The following is a 14,412-nucleotide window of genomic DNA, read 5'->3' as shown; positions in this document are numbered from 1 at the left end:
CGGTTCCAGTTTGTGTTGATTGTCCTGTCTTTACAGATTTGGTAAGTGTGTGATCAGTGTTCTTTGTTTATGCTTATTCGGATGGCAAAGTTAGTTAGTACTGTCAGCTGTACTCTTTCAGTTTTTAAAGATATACCCTAGTCAAAATGATTTAGTAACTAAGTTTACAGTACGCTAATATCACTAAAATATTATGGACTGAAAGACCTGCTGTAAATGCTGCTCGCTGAATGTAAACACCTTAAACTATTATCGCCTTGTAGGATTTGTGCTGCATTTTGTGACAGGATCCACACATGGATGTTTGACGCTATTCTCTGCACCTACCGAGTCTCTCCTTCTACCTTGAAATGCAGAAGATTTTTTTTGTACCATACTGTGTGTGGTATCAAAAATTCCATTAAAACGACACTCTTCCTGCAGTTCCTTGCATCCAATATCTCGTTTGTAATGGAGGGCATGTATGAAATGTTCTTGAATAAAAGTGAAAGTGCCAAACTGGAGTTACATCGACAAATTAAAAATGAAACACTCAAATTACAAAAAACTCCAAAGTAAACGTGGATACCGTGGTGACGTTAATCAAATTATGTGCTATACCATGTAAAAGGGATCATGAAAGAAACTTTCAAAAAGCAACTCATGTAACCACCTGTATCATGTTATTTTCTTATTTATATTAAGGCAAATAATTTGATTGTGCCTGTCCATGTAAGCGTAGTCACTGTCTTTCTTCCCTGCGTCTGTGTTTGTGTTGCCGCTGTGAAAATCCGCGCTTGCTTGTAGTGAAACTCTTCTTTTAAAGCAAACTCTTCCCTCTTTCTCCACTCGACTCTCCCACCTAAACAAAGCTGGACTCATCTACAGTACTTTCCTGACTTTTTTCAAACTAGAGGTGTGAAAACACCCTGCTGAGACGGGGGTTTCATGGCCTTTTAAGTTGTAATATCAATGACGTATGAAATTATTGTTTCCAGGTCCATGCAGCTACTCATTTGAATTGATAAAATATTGTTTTTGACCACATTTGACATTTTATTCATATCACACATTAAAGTGAATTTGATATAAAATCATTGTATACACATCAATCTCCGGACTTGCTGCATCATAGAAATCAATATTTTAACAATTTCTGAAAAATTAATAACTTATTGGCCATCTGATATTAAGCATGGATATACATGTTTGTGTGTGTGTGTGTGTGTATGTATGTGTATATGTATATATATATACCGCTTGGACCCGGAAGCCACACTTAATAAGGGGATTGTTCGTTTTTAGGATATCTATAAGCTCCAAAACTGTGACAAAATTTGCAATCAGAAGATATATAACTGACATAAACCTGTAGAGCTTGTAGTTTGTCACTTCTGCCTAAAAGGATAGGTTTTATTCACATCACCTCAAACTTCAGTTTCTTATCATATCGTGACCAATCAAAAGCTCTCTATTATCTGACTTGCCTGCCCCTTTCAAGACACATCTCATTTGATGCAGTTGAGCTCAATCACTCTCACTGGCAGAGCGGTGATGAGGCAAAATGCTATTTGCTGTTTTATATAAAGGGGAGGGGCTACACTGCCACACCCTCTCTTCATGTTTCGGTTAAGATTACATCAAATATAAAATAAAAATACACATTTTAAAGTACTTAACAAGAACTTTATACTATACTTGTTTAATTTATAAAAATCCCTGTTTATACATTGGGTCGAAATTTCATTGTTGAGAAAAGAGAAATGCAGTTCAGTGCTTCCAACAGGTTTGAAATATGCTTGCGGTGGTGGTCAGATTGAAACACACCTCTTACCCACATCATTTAAATTGTTAACTATATGTGACAAACAAAACATAATTAGTTTTTTCACACTGTTTTATTATTATGTTTTGAACTTTTTTCCTTTTCAATGGGTTAAAGTTAAAAAAATATATAATAAAAATAAATAAATAAATAAATACATATTTTAGTAGAAACCCCGGCAAGACGCAAAAAGGTGTGGGTTTTCCACTACCTAATCGCTCGCTTATTTTGAGCATATACAAAAAAGTGTAAAAGGATGATAATAATAGTTAAAAAAAAAAAGTGTCACTAAATATACTTGGGCGGCCATTAATATACCTGGGTGGCCCGCCCAAGTAAAAGTCTATGTGTGGGAAGCACTGCAGTTCATTGAAGTTATATTGCCTTTTAGTGTTAACAAAATTAAAAACGTCAACTCCTAAACAAGTAGTAGTATTATTATTTGAATTCAAATTTGTTTATTTGACAGGGACATGCACAACAATACTTTGACCTTAAAAAGGAAATGTTTTGTGCCAGGCTTTAGCAAAAACTATTTTCCATCTGGAGTCCCTGAATAGGTAGATCTTGAAACACTCAACAACAACAACAACAAAAACAAAAACAAGATAACATGTTGCAACTTACATACAGGCTCACTCACACATATTACTCACAAACAATCAAAAACAAAACGTGCTTAGTGTGTACAAATTTGTTTGCATTGGAGCCACTTTTTAGAAAGGCTCATCCAAACATATAAAGTAAAACTGAAACTAGCAGCATAATGGAAGTGCACTGTACAAATACTTGCATACCTCATTTAAAAACGATCCATATGTGTGCGCACTGTGCCCGTGTTTCGTATGCATGTATCACAGTGATTGCATCATGTACAGGTGGAGATAAAATTAATTCTTCCTAATATTTCCCAAGTTCTTTTTTTTTACATTAATATTTTAAAAACATAATATTTTTAACTAATTTCTACAAATTTCTGTTGTCTTTGCCATGATGATAGTACAAAATAATTTGCTAGTTATTTTGAAAAATACTAGTTTTCAGCTTGAAGTGCAATTTACTCATTAATTAGGTTAACTAGGCAAGTTAAGATAATTAGGCAAGTCACTAGACCACAGTGGTTTGTTCTGTAACCAATAATATTGCTAATAATTTTGACCTTTTTGTTTCAGCCACTAAAAGACTTAAGACTCCAGAATTATAGGGATATTATTATATAACGATATTAGGACATAACCTGTAATATGATATTCTTTGAATAATATCCTTCATCTGTAAAACATCACAGGGAATATTTAAAAAATAATAAATTCACTGGCGGTTCATTCCGCTGTGGTGACCCCGGATTAATAAAGGGACTATGCTGACAAGAAAATGAATGAATGAATGAATAAATTCACCATTTTGTTTGCTTTTGGTTCCTTGAGTGCAGGGGTGCCCAAACACCCATACACTCTCGTTTGCACACACAAACTACAGCCAATTTAGCTTACCCAATTCACCTATAGCGCATGTCTTTGGACTTGTAGGGGAACCGGAGCACCCGGAGGAAACCAACGCCAACATGTGGAGAACATGCAAACTCCACACAGAAATACCAACTGAGCCAGCTGGGGCTCGAACCAGTGACTTTCTTGCTGTGTGTCGATTGTGCTACCCACTGCATTTTCATTTATAATTCATTCTATAATTTATTATACAATTTAATTTATACTATAATTTATTACATTTAAAATACTTAAATTGTATTAGTAATTATACATTTAATTATACATTATTTTATTATGAAAATCTTACAATAAAAAAACATGAACAATCCTTTTTATATCACCTAAAAATGCAACATTGGCCTGCGGGTCCTAGTTCGTGCATCTCCACTTAAAAATATAGTGTGCAGCAAATTTTTGATAATTAAAAACATGAGACTTCTTATAGAATAAAGGCATGCTATTATCTGATAATGGCTGAGCATTATGATGCTGTTATGCCAACAATGGGCTCTTTAAATACTTTTATTTTAAGATTTTTTAAGTACAACACAACACAACAAACAAAAAATATATTCTCAGAATATACACACTTTGCAGGTAAATATTTAAAACTCAGCAAAATTCAGCTTAAATAAGTGTTTTTGATCTAAAGGAATTGTCAGACCTACATATGTGAAGGGGTCCCTAGTTATTTTAAATTGAATGTTTTCCAGAAAACCGTCTCTTAAGTTGGTGGAAAGTGGAACAAAAATGCTCTTTGAGAGGTTGATCCAGACAGCTTCCCAAAAAAAGTGATTAAATCTAGGGTGGGAACAGATCTTCCAGTGTTGCTCAAATACATTATCACATCGTCTGCATATAAGCTAATGAGAGCTTCACTCCCACTTACTTCAAGACCTGTGATGTTAATAACAATAGGCTTTTTCAATTACAAATAAAAGAAATTACTAATTAACTTTTGATTTAGTTTCATTTAATATTATTTTAATAGTTCAATAAAGAGGCCATTTTCCCATAGTTTTTCCCTCTATCCAAAGAAACTATATTATTACAGCAATATAAAATTGCTCATTCTGTGAATTTGGTCATAGCGTCTTCCTCTAATCTACCATATAATTTGATCTGTTTAAAAAAAAAAAAGTCATGTAAGAGCAGAAGCAAATTTTCTTTTTAGCCTACTCATCACAATCACCGTTTTATGAAACATTTATTTAATCAAGAGTGTTTTTGCAGACTAGCTCAGTATCGCTTGATTCCTTTAGGGACCTGTGGATCTTACAGGCGTGAATACCTGCAAAGTTAATCACAGACCGGCATGACTTTGAAAGTGTGAATACTCTTGTATTTTCTGAAAGTAATAACATCCAACGTGAACTCTCCCCCTTATAAAATTAAATTTGAGGCAGGCAGCAATGTTTTAATTGGGATTTATTGGGGGTTGATGGCCTCCGGGCTGTCCTGTTTGATGGGTATAAATGAGGTACAGGGGGTTCGCTCTTCACTGGCATTGAATTATGCTTTCTCAGATGAACAACTTCATGCCTGATTTTGTTTTCAACTTGTTTTTCAACCAAGCATTATTCATAGCTGGGGGTGTGTGTGTAACTGTGAGGTGGTGTTATTCTCTTAAAGAAAAAAAATCGGACATTCTGGCAGCGATGTTAAAACCTGCACATTTATAAATATAAGAAGTTTCTTTGAAAAGATCAATATGCAAATGATATGCGTGTGGGTTAGGTCAATGAACTCTTGCAGCACACCGGGTCATGGAGTTTATAGCATATAGAGAAGAAATAGTGCGATAGAAGTGTGTTTGGCGAGGATCTTTACATAACCAAACATTCTGCTTTTCTCAAAGAGTTCTGCTCTGTCCTGAAAGTTCATTAGTTCACTGAAACTTGAACATTCTGTCATCTTTTTGACGCATCGATTAATGCGTTGATTTCAGCAATGGATTTCCAGTTTTAAAAAGGATGAAAAAGCTAATGCGAAAAGTGACTCCATTTGACTGCTATGATAGAATTGCTGTATGTTTGTGCAGCAAGGTGACTGAAATGTAAATAGTTGACCAATAAATGTAGCCAGCATGTATGTGAGTCAGATCAGTCTGATTCATGAACAACTTTTTTTTAATAGACCGTTTTGTGAACTGAAGTGCCTGCCAATTATTGCAGGGGGCAAATTTCAAGGTTTTAATTAAATTTCTGTTTGTTCTTTACACAAAGCTATGGAATGACTTCAAAGGACAATAGCATTTTACAACTTGATGTCTTCCATTCAGTTATTTTGAAACAGTGTCAAGGATATGAACCTTTTTGTGTTGAGCAAAGAGAAACAAAAATGTGCTTGTATATGAGGCTCTATAGTTAATAAAAAAAAAAAAAAAAAGATTCAATTTGTCAATGCGATCACAAATGGAATGATGCTAAATATGGGTGTGTTTAGAAGTTTGCATTTGTTCTAAGCATGAGCCGGTATACGATTTTGACGGTATGCTAATCTTGGATAAAATGTCATATTTTTTTAAATGGCTTGGTAAAAACCAAAAACTTTTTTCTCCTTTGAACAATATATTTTATTTTGAAAATATTTTGTTACAGTAAACATGTCAGGCTAAATAATTCAAATGAGTCATTGAGTTCTGCTGTTTTCATTCATTTTAAAAACACAGATTGCATTACTCTTTCCTAAAATTTCACATTCCTAAAAACAAACAAACAAACAAACAAACAAACAAACAAAAACCCCATAAAAAATATCTTAAACATACCTTAGGAACAATATAGAAGAAAATTTTTAAAAACCATGACTTTTCCAAACCGCGGTATAACCGCGAAAACGGTTATCGACCCATGCCTAGTTTGTTCATATTCCACTCGAAGGGAAGTCAAAAGATTTGATCTGACTCTATTAATAAATTAAACACTCATGGTCAAATGCATTCAAAGACACAAAAAAAGACTACCTAATCACCTAATAATATTTTTATTTTGGGATTTGTTAATGAGAGACCACCCAAAACCAGTCAGTATCTTCTGCGACCATCATTTGCCTTTGCAACGCGGAGTCGATCAGATTGTTGATTATGGCCTGAAGGACGTTGATCCACACCTCAGATTTCTGTGTGATGTTGCTGGACATTGGCTGAAACAGGAACACACCATCATTCTGTTCCCTGATTGTTCCGCTGATGTACTGGTGTACTTGCTCTTTTGATTTGAACATGTTTCTTTTAAAGTGTCACGCTGAGTTTACTCTGGGCTTGGTGGTGACCTCTTAAATAAATTTTATTTTATTTTATTATTATTGGTTACTAGGTTATCCTGCCACAAATTGCGGGTTTGTTTAAAAATTGTAGTAAAACGGTTAGGAACCAATGGATTATAGTATCATAAATTGACATTAACATACTATATTTACTGAAATGCTTATTAAAGGTTGCACACTAAAGTCCAAATTTTTCATGTGCGTTAAAAAATATCTGAAATATTATTCATGTAAAAAAACCTCTCACACGAGTCAGATTCGTATTAATTCATTCCGAAAAAATGCAAAACATTTAGGATTTTAAGCAATGACTCTTTGTTCTCCTCTTCTCTCAAAAGAGGTATAGGCTACATATGTTCATCCAATACTGTATAGAGAGCAAGTTCTCAAAGAGCTGCGCTGGGTTTTCCCAAAATGCAAAGTTTATTTTAGGAAATCAGCGCAATTGTGATACATTGGTTGTGATACTACACGCATTTACTGTATGTACGTAAACAAATTCGAAAGAGAGACTGGCAGTACCATAGGAAGGTTATTTTAGTTAATGAAAATGAAAGAAAAAATGAAAACTCAAATTGAAAACTTTTTCATAAACTGAAATAAAAATAAAATTAAAAAACTAACTTAAACTTTATTTTTAATATACAAAACTAACTGAAACTTACTAAAATAACAAAAACATCCTTCATTTTTGTCTTTGTAAATGTATTTAATACAGACTGTAAGCCTTTTAGAGTAAATCTATAATTTGTGCTGCAAGTTTCACGACAGGTGTTTGACCATACAGCACCTCTAAGTTTAATCCTGAAGCCATTGGCCAGATCAAACCGGTTCTCCAGTCATCCTTGCTGTTGCTTCCGCAACAAAAACAATGAGTGGACATGGCTGCAGCGCTGTGACAATATTAAATTCGACCCAAACAGTGACTTGAATGTATTAATTTAACACATTTGTGTCCAATAATGGGTTTTATTTCTGTAGTAACGTTAAGCACTGAGTTAGTACACTGAGCTCATATTTTAAAAACCCTGTAACTATTGATACTGTGCATGTGTGATTCAGTGAATTAAACACAAACAGTACATGACAGCCTGCTGTGACTGAACTAAACTTGAACTACTAAACTTCTGGCGAAACAGAAGTTTATTTTAAAACAGAAAGTTGTAATGGAATTTAAATAAGTGAATCATGCTTCAGTAGGATTAAAAAACTTAATTGTAAGAAACTTCAGCTCATGTTGATGTTTTAACTGACTGAAATTATAATTGCTGATTACATATATTTGGTATGTGTAGTCCTTACATGACACAAAATATCCAGTTTGCTTTAAAGATCCAAACTTCCCATCACTACTGTGTATTTAACCTCAGAAGTAGCCTTGCACACGTTTTACTTAAGGCTGCTGTCTTGTGGGCTGTTGTATTTGAATTTGAGGATGGATAGATGTTAGTGTTCTTGTGTCAAAAAAAAGTTTAAAGAGTTTTAATTATACAATATTTATTTTGATGATTTTGAATCTTGCATCTAACAAACATCCTAATTTGCAAAAAAAAAAAAAAAAAAAAACTAATCCTGAAACTAATAAAAATAAAAGTAAAACTAAGCAATTTCAAAATATAGAAACTAATAAATAGTTGTAAATCTCCCTCTAAAACCTAATTAAAACTAGCTGAATTTAAAAACAAAAAGTCAAAACGAAATAAACTAAAACTAATAAACAAAACCCAAAACTACTATAACCTTGTACCATAGACATTGTAATAGATGAAGGCCGTGTTGATGTATCAGAGCGAAGCGGACCATGAGGCTTCTAGATTTCTTTTACAATGTCTATTGCAGTACTTCTAAGGTATAAACGGGGACAAACACACACCCTAAACAGCAGCAGGGAAGAAGTGTGCCAGTCATTGTAATCCAGCATAGGGGTCCCCAACTGTTTGCCATATTCTGTCTCATATTATGCACCGATTGTGTCATAAAGTTGTCTCTGCTGTATGGTGACTCTGAACTGCTAAAACACCTCTCGAAACGCTTTTCTGATGCAGACAACAGAAAAAAATTCATCGTGATTTGGATTTTTTTATGACGAATGAAAGTTTCAGAGGCAGTGTGTCAATACGGTTGACAAATTGAGGCAACATTTTTTTTTAAACGTGAAAATTACGGATGAAAATTTCAGATTCATTGTGTACAACACGATAACCTTAATTCTTACTTGTGTTGATTTTTTTAGGTGAGTTTTAGCCAGTAAACGGCCCCTCAATCCTTCTCTTCAATTCTGGCTGTTTTCTTGGAGCCTTTATTAGATGTTACACAAAAGCTGGCAAGCACCGTGCGGCCTGGAGAGATGAAACTGGGGTGTGAGTAGCAGTCACACGCTCATCTTTTTGAAGATTCTCACATATGGGCAGAGGAACGGGAGCGAAAAGAAAAGGAAAAGGGTGCCAGATTGTGGCAGCGAGATGAGATGAGAGGTTGAACAACCCCGTCTCTCATTTTCCAATTTTCTCATTTTCTGCACCTTAATGGGCGAGAAGGCACTCCTTGTGTTTTGGCCCCCGCTCCTCCATCTCTTTCCTCCACTCAACATTCTCTCCATTTAGCGCCCCTCCAGAACGAGGAGGGGGGTGACGTGCTTTGGGGCGTCCCCGGGGACAATGGAGCGCCGACAGCTCCTGTACAGTGATGGGGAGAGTTTTTAAAGCGGGACGGAGGATGAAAATATGGCAGCAGAAATTGCTCTATCGGTTCTGGATCATTTAGAATCCAATTTAATCCTGCCCTCCTCCTGGGGGAGAGCGAGATGAACGAGAGAGGAGGGGGGAGAGCAGAGGTGGAGAGAGAGAAATAAAAACAAAGTAAAGTGCTTTAATTAAGAGGGCTGTGAGAAGGCACTGGGACTTTGCAGCATGACTTGTGTTTATGGAGTCAGTCATGGGCAAGATGATGAACAAATAGAGGTGCCAAGGAACCAGTGTTCAGGTTTGACAGACTTGAAACTGGGGGAAAGTATGCATGTAGCCTGTTTTTATTTTTCAGGTGTCGCTCTGTTGTCTTTTATAACATGGCATTGGGGCTTGTTTGTTGGGGAAAAAGACTTGTCTTTATTTAATTCAAATGTCTGAATGAATGTGCCGATTTCCATAATGAACCACATCAAGAGCAGCGATGCCCCGAAACCTTCAAAGAAAGAATAAAGTTGTTCAGATAAGAAACGCCTTGCACTTCAAGCAGTAAAAAACTCATGTCCTAAATCAATTAATGAAATATTAGCTTTTTTAGGAGCAATATGCTTATTAATAGACTGAGGAAATGATTTACATCTGTCTAATTCTAATAAAGTACAGATTGGTGCAAACAAACTGAATGATGTATAATGGAGATTAAGGTTTATGTTAGGGATGTTTTTTTGCCTCGGAGTCATTTGATTTTGAGTATATCTAACAATAGCAAAACCCGATCCAATACTTCTAAAAGTACATTAAAAAAATAAATAAAACCAAGAAACCTATCCAGAATGTTTCTTATTTTTTTTTTATTAATTTCATCTTATTTTAACATTAACCAACTGTTTACAAACAGAGCTTACAAACAGAGCACTTCTGTGAGGTAGCTTGAAAAATCAAGTAAAAAATATCATCAATTCTCCACTTTTGGACTTTAGTGCAACAGTAAATATAAAGCAAATCTAATATAAAACAAACAGCACCTCAACTTAAAATACCCGACAGGCAATGCCAAGTTTACATATCTCAGAGTTTGCTATGGCAATGTTGTCGTCATCAACTTTGTAATACCTCCAGACCACAGACATACTTGTGCTTTCAGCTACTGCTTCCATGTTCTACTTTGCTGGCATTTAACCAATAGCATCTCTGCAACAAATCTCTGCAAGTGATGTCATGCTGCACGCGTCGCTGTTTCTGTGTGAAGTCAAGAATGAGGTCTAACTCTGTATCACCGCATAATAGATGTGTAAATAATAATGAGAATATATACATATATATTCGAGTCCTGATTGTTAGCTAACGCCCGATTCCGATCGAGTCTTAAACTGGATGATCGGGCCCGATATGCAATCACGTGATCGTGCCTGGGCATCCTTAGTTTATGTTGTAAGTTCTTTTAAGTAGTAGCTCAAAATGAATCAAAAATGCAATAAACAGTATTGTTGTGAAATATTACAGTTTTTAATTTTATTATACAATAATGAATATTCAGCTAACATTACTTTAGGCAGTGGTCCTCAATTTTTGTATCACTGTGAACTGGTCAACGCTTATTTTGGTCAACGACAATTTTATTGCAGCCTGGGGATGGAGAGTAGTGTTGGGTATACGTAGCTTGCTAGGCGACCACCATTTTCTCAGAGGATGACAAGCTGACAAAACATTGCTACAACTCTGATACAAGTTTTATTCATGCAGAAATTTTAAAAACACTATGTGTGCAGTGTTTGGGTGTTCTGTGTTTGTCTGAGATTATTAGTCGAAATGTGTATATCTCATAGAAAGGTATGAACCCAAGGGTTGTGGACTAGGGATGTCCCGATCAGGTTTTTTCTGCCCTTGAGTCAGAGTCATTTGATTTTAAGTATCTACCGAAACCCGATCTGATACTTCTATAATGCATAAAAAAATAAAGGAAATTAATGTTTTCCCTAATGAAACTCTCTGTATTGTGTCGGGTGTTTGTTTTTGAGATGCCTTATCTTCACATTTTAGCCTTATAGACTCTTGTTCATCCCACTTAAATCACAGTAATTCATATCTGGATAAGCTCATAAAGACTGCGTCTGTTCCTTGTATTATTAGATTATGAAGTACACTTACTATGTGCTCTTGACTTTTTTTTATTAAGAATCAAACCAGAAAAACTGCAAAAAAAAAAAAAAAAATGAAAATAATATTTTTTTTTTAAAGCTTGGTCACTTAAACATCAGGTCACTAGCACCTAAAGCACTTATTGTAAATGAAATATTAACAGACAATAATATTTATGCACTCTGTCTCACTGGAACCTGGCTGAAACGAAATGGCTATTGGTTTAAATGAAGCAACCCCTACAGGATTCTTATGCAAGGCTTGTGAAACTGGTTGTGGTGATGGAGTTGCCACAATCTTTGGTGATATTCTGAATGCTAATCAGAGGAACAGACTTATGTTGAACTTTTTTGAAGTATTAGCACTTAATGTTATGCTTCCGGATATTATGAAAAAAAATGTCATCTCTTGCTTTAATCTCTATACTGTTTATAAACCGCCAGGACCCTATGTCAATATTCGAAAAAGAGTTTTCTTTTTTATTTCTGACTTACTAGTTAAAACTGATACAATACTAATAGTTTTCTTGTACACATTTCATTCAATTTGTTTTATTTTTATTCAACTTTTGCATATAGGTGCATCATTTTAAATAGAGTTTTTTTTTGTGTGTCTGTGTGTGAAGATTCAGTACAGCAAAGCTATTGGGCTAATAGGGAAATGAAAGATACCCTCAGATGTTGGTTGGATGGGTAGTCTATAAACTCCTCGCTTGACAGTCTCTGCTCTGCCGGCTGTTTATATTCAGATGTGACTGCGTGCTGGCAGATATTGATTCTGAACGTGCTTTATTGGCTATTGACTGTTTGATGAATATTTACACAATAGAGCTTTACTGCTGTTGCTCTCAGCCCCGCATGGCCTGTAGCTACTAAAGCTCCCATAGATCAACATTTATAATGCTGACAGTTTCACTGTGAAGCCACAGGAGAATGAGCTTCTGCAACTAGATTCTGCTTTGCGATTATTAGTTTTTTAAGGAATTTGCAGAGTCTATATAATAGAGCTGCACGATTCGGGCTAAAGTGAGAATCACGATTTTTTCTTTTGCTTAAAATAAAGATCGCAATTTTTTTTTTTCATGGTTATGTAGATGTAAAATAACGGTTATTATGAGTATGCTATTATTATTATTATTATTATTATTATTATTTCTTAAACATACGGTAAAAAAACTATAATAATATTATGTGTTCGCCTACTGTTGGTTACAATGCTAAATGTTGTATAGACTTGGAATGGTGGACTTGAACAGACGTTAAATTTGTCTTGGTCATTAATGCACAGTAAAAGTGATGACATCAGAATACAACTACTCATATTTCTGATGTTCATTTATTATGTTTGAGACATATGCTTGTAATCTGTCATTGACAACATTATTACACCAATTTTTTTCAACTGTTAAAATCAGACATTTTGTCGTTATCAAATTCCCTCTTGCATTATATTCAACATTATAGGCTGGAGTAGTTATACTGACACTGTTAAACATTAATTCTCATGGTCAACACTCTGTGTTCACTAAGAAAGAAAAAAAAACATATCAAATGCTTGTCGTAATCATAACTCTATAATGCTATATGATTATTTAAATGATGTGCTCGCTTTCGGTTTCATTTTCACTGTAAAGTGCGGTTCATACCTCCTGCGCAGTTCTTAAATGATCCCTCTGTGCAACAAACTGAATAGTATTTACAACTCTATTACCTGTTATTCAAGCCTATGCAGGTTCTTTTCTTTAAAGTAGACTTCATTCACAGGCGCGCCCGCCCTCTCTGTGGTCACAGTCAGCTCAAGTCACGTGTGATTCCGCGGCTGCGAATACGTCATTACATGAAGAAAGAAATGACATTTTTGGGTGAATTATACCTCATACAGTATGTTACCCTTTTAACACCATTTCAACACCGTTGGTATCCACGTTGCTGAACAAAGTATGTAAAACAATATGGAGAGTGATCGCCTTTGCTACTCTCCAGAACTTGAAAATATGATTGGCAGAATTTTAGAAATGCTGGATTTAGATCGTCTAGGGGGTCGAATCGAGATTGCGATCTTTTTTAGATTAATTGTGCAGCTCTACTATAAGCATTAATCAGAAAGGTCAATGATTTATTGCATGTTTTTTATTTTCAAATGAATGTGAGATTGACTAACAAATGCTCTTAAGCACTCTTCATTTTTTATTATGACAATTTTTTTCTAAAAAATGTGTGTGTGGGGAGACTAAAGCCAATTCATGGACATCAGTAGCATTTGTTTATGCAATATAACATTTTCCACAAATACGTGCTGTTGCTTCTGACAACATTGTTTCCTGTCAAATGTCAATATGAGATTTTGCACAGATCACCCTAACATCTGTCTTAAAAGGGTCGATATTCTAATGGTGACAGATGTTTCATACTTTGTTTTTTCTGTTGCTTTCATGCAAAGGTTTTAGGATAAGAATAATTTGCAGCGTTCTCACGTAGCTGGACATCTGACTAAAAACATGCTCCAGCTAAGAATCACCAAGAGATCGGACATTTTTTACAGACTTAATCCAGACAAGCCAGTCTGAGCTGATGCGTTATCATATCAGGCGTTAAAGGTGTTTTGGTCTCTGTGTATTTGTATAGGAGTGTCAAGGTTAGAGGAATTATTGGATAGTGTTTACACTGGCGCATTGTGTTGATGCTGTTGTGAGAATGTCAGTTTGCTCACGTTATTGTTCTGACACCATGCTGCTGAACTCTATATTGATGGCAGCGTGTAGAGGATATTTGTTTGTTGTTGGTGGAAATATGACAGAAATCTGTATGTTTGTGTCTCTGCTGTCAGATTTTTCTTGTAATTATGTAGCCAGACTATTCTCATAAAATCACTCCACTTTGCTGCTGCTTCTGGCCAAGAACTGACTTCAGGAAGCGACCCTCTAGCTTCAAGACCATCTGCTAAAATACATAATTTGGATATAAAGTGGATCAAACTTAATTGTTTCAAATGACTATATTCTATGTTTTTACAAATGTTGCCAAACACA

At 35.1% G+C, this 14,412-nt stretch overlaps 1 protein-coding gene across 4 annotated transcripts in view; it reads left to right on the top strand.

The window, feature by feature from the left end:
* spop (speckle type BTB/POZ protein) overlaps positions 1-14,412 on the top strand; it is a 136,674-nt gene that overhangs the window by 78,027 nt on the left and 44,235 nt on the right.

Source organism: Danio rerio, chromosome 3, assembly GCF_049306965.1.
Source record: "Danio rerio strain Tuebingen ecotype United States chromosome 3, GRCz12tu, whole genome shotgun sequence".
In the NCBI taxonomy this organism is placed as follows: Eukaryota; Metazoa; Chordata; class Actinopteri; order Cypriniformes; family Danionidae; genus Danio; species Danio rerio.
Note: the sequence above shows the minus strand (reverse complement) of the source record. Positions and strands in the feature narration are given on the sequence as shown.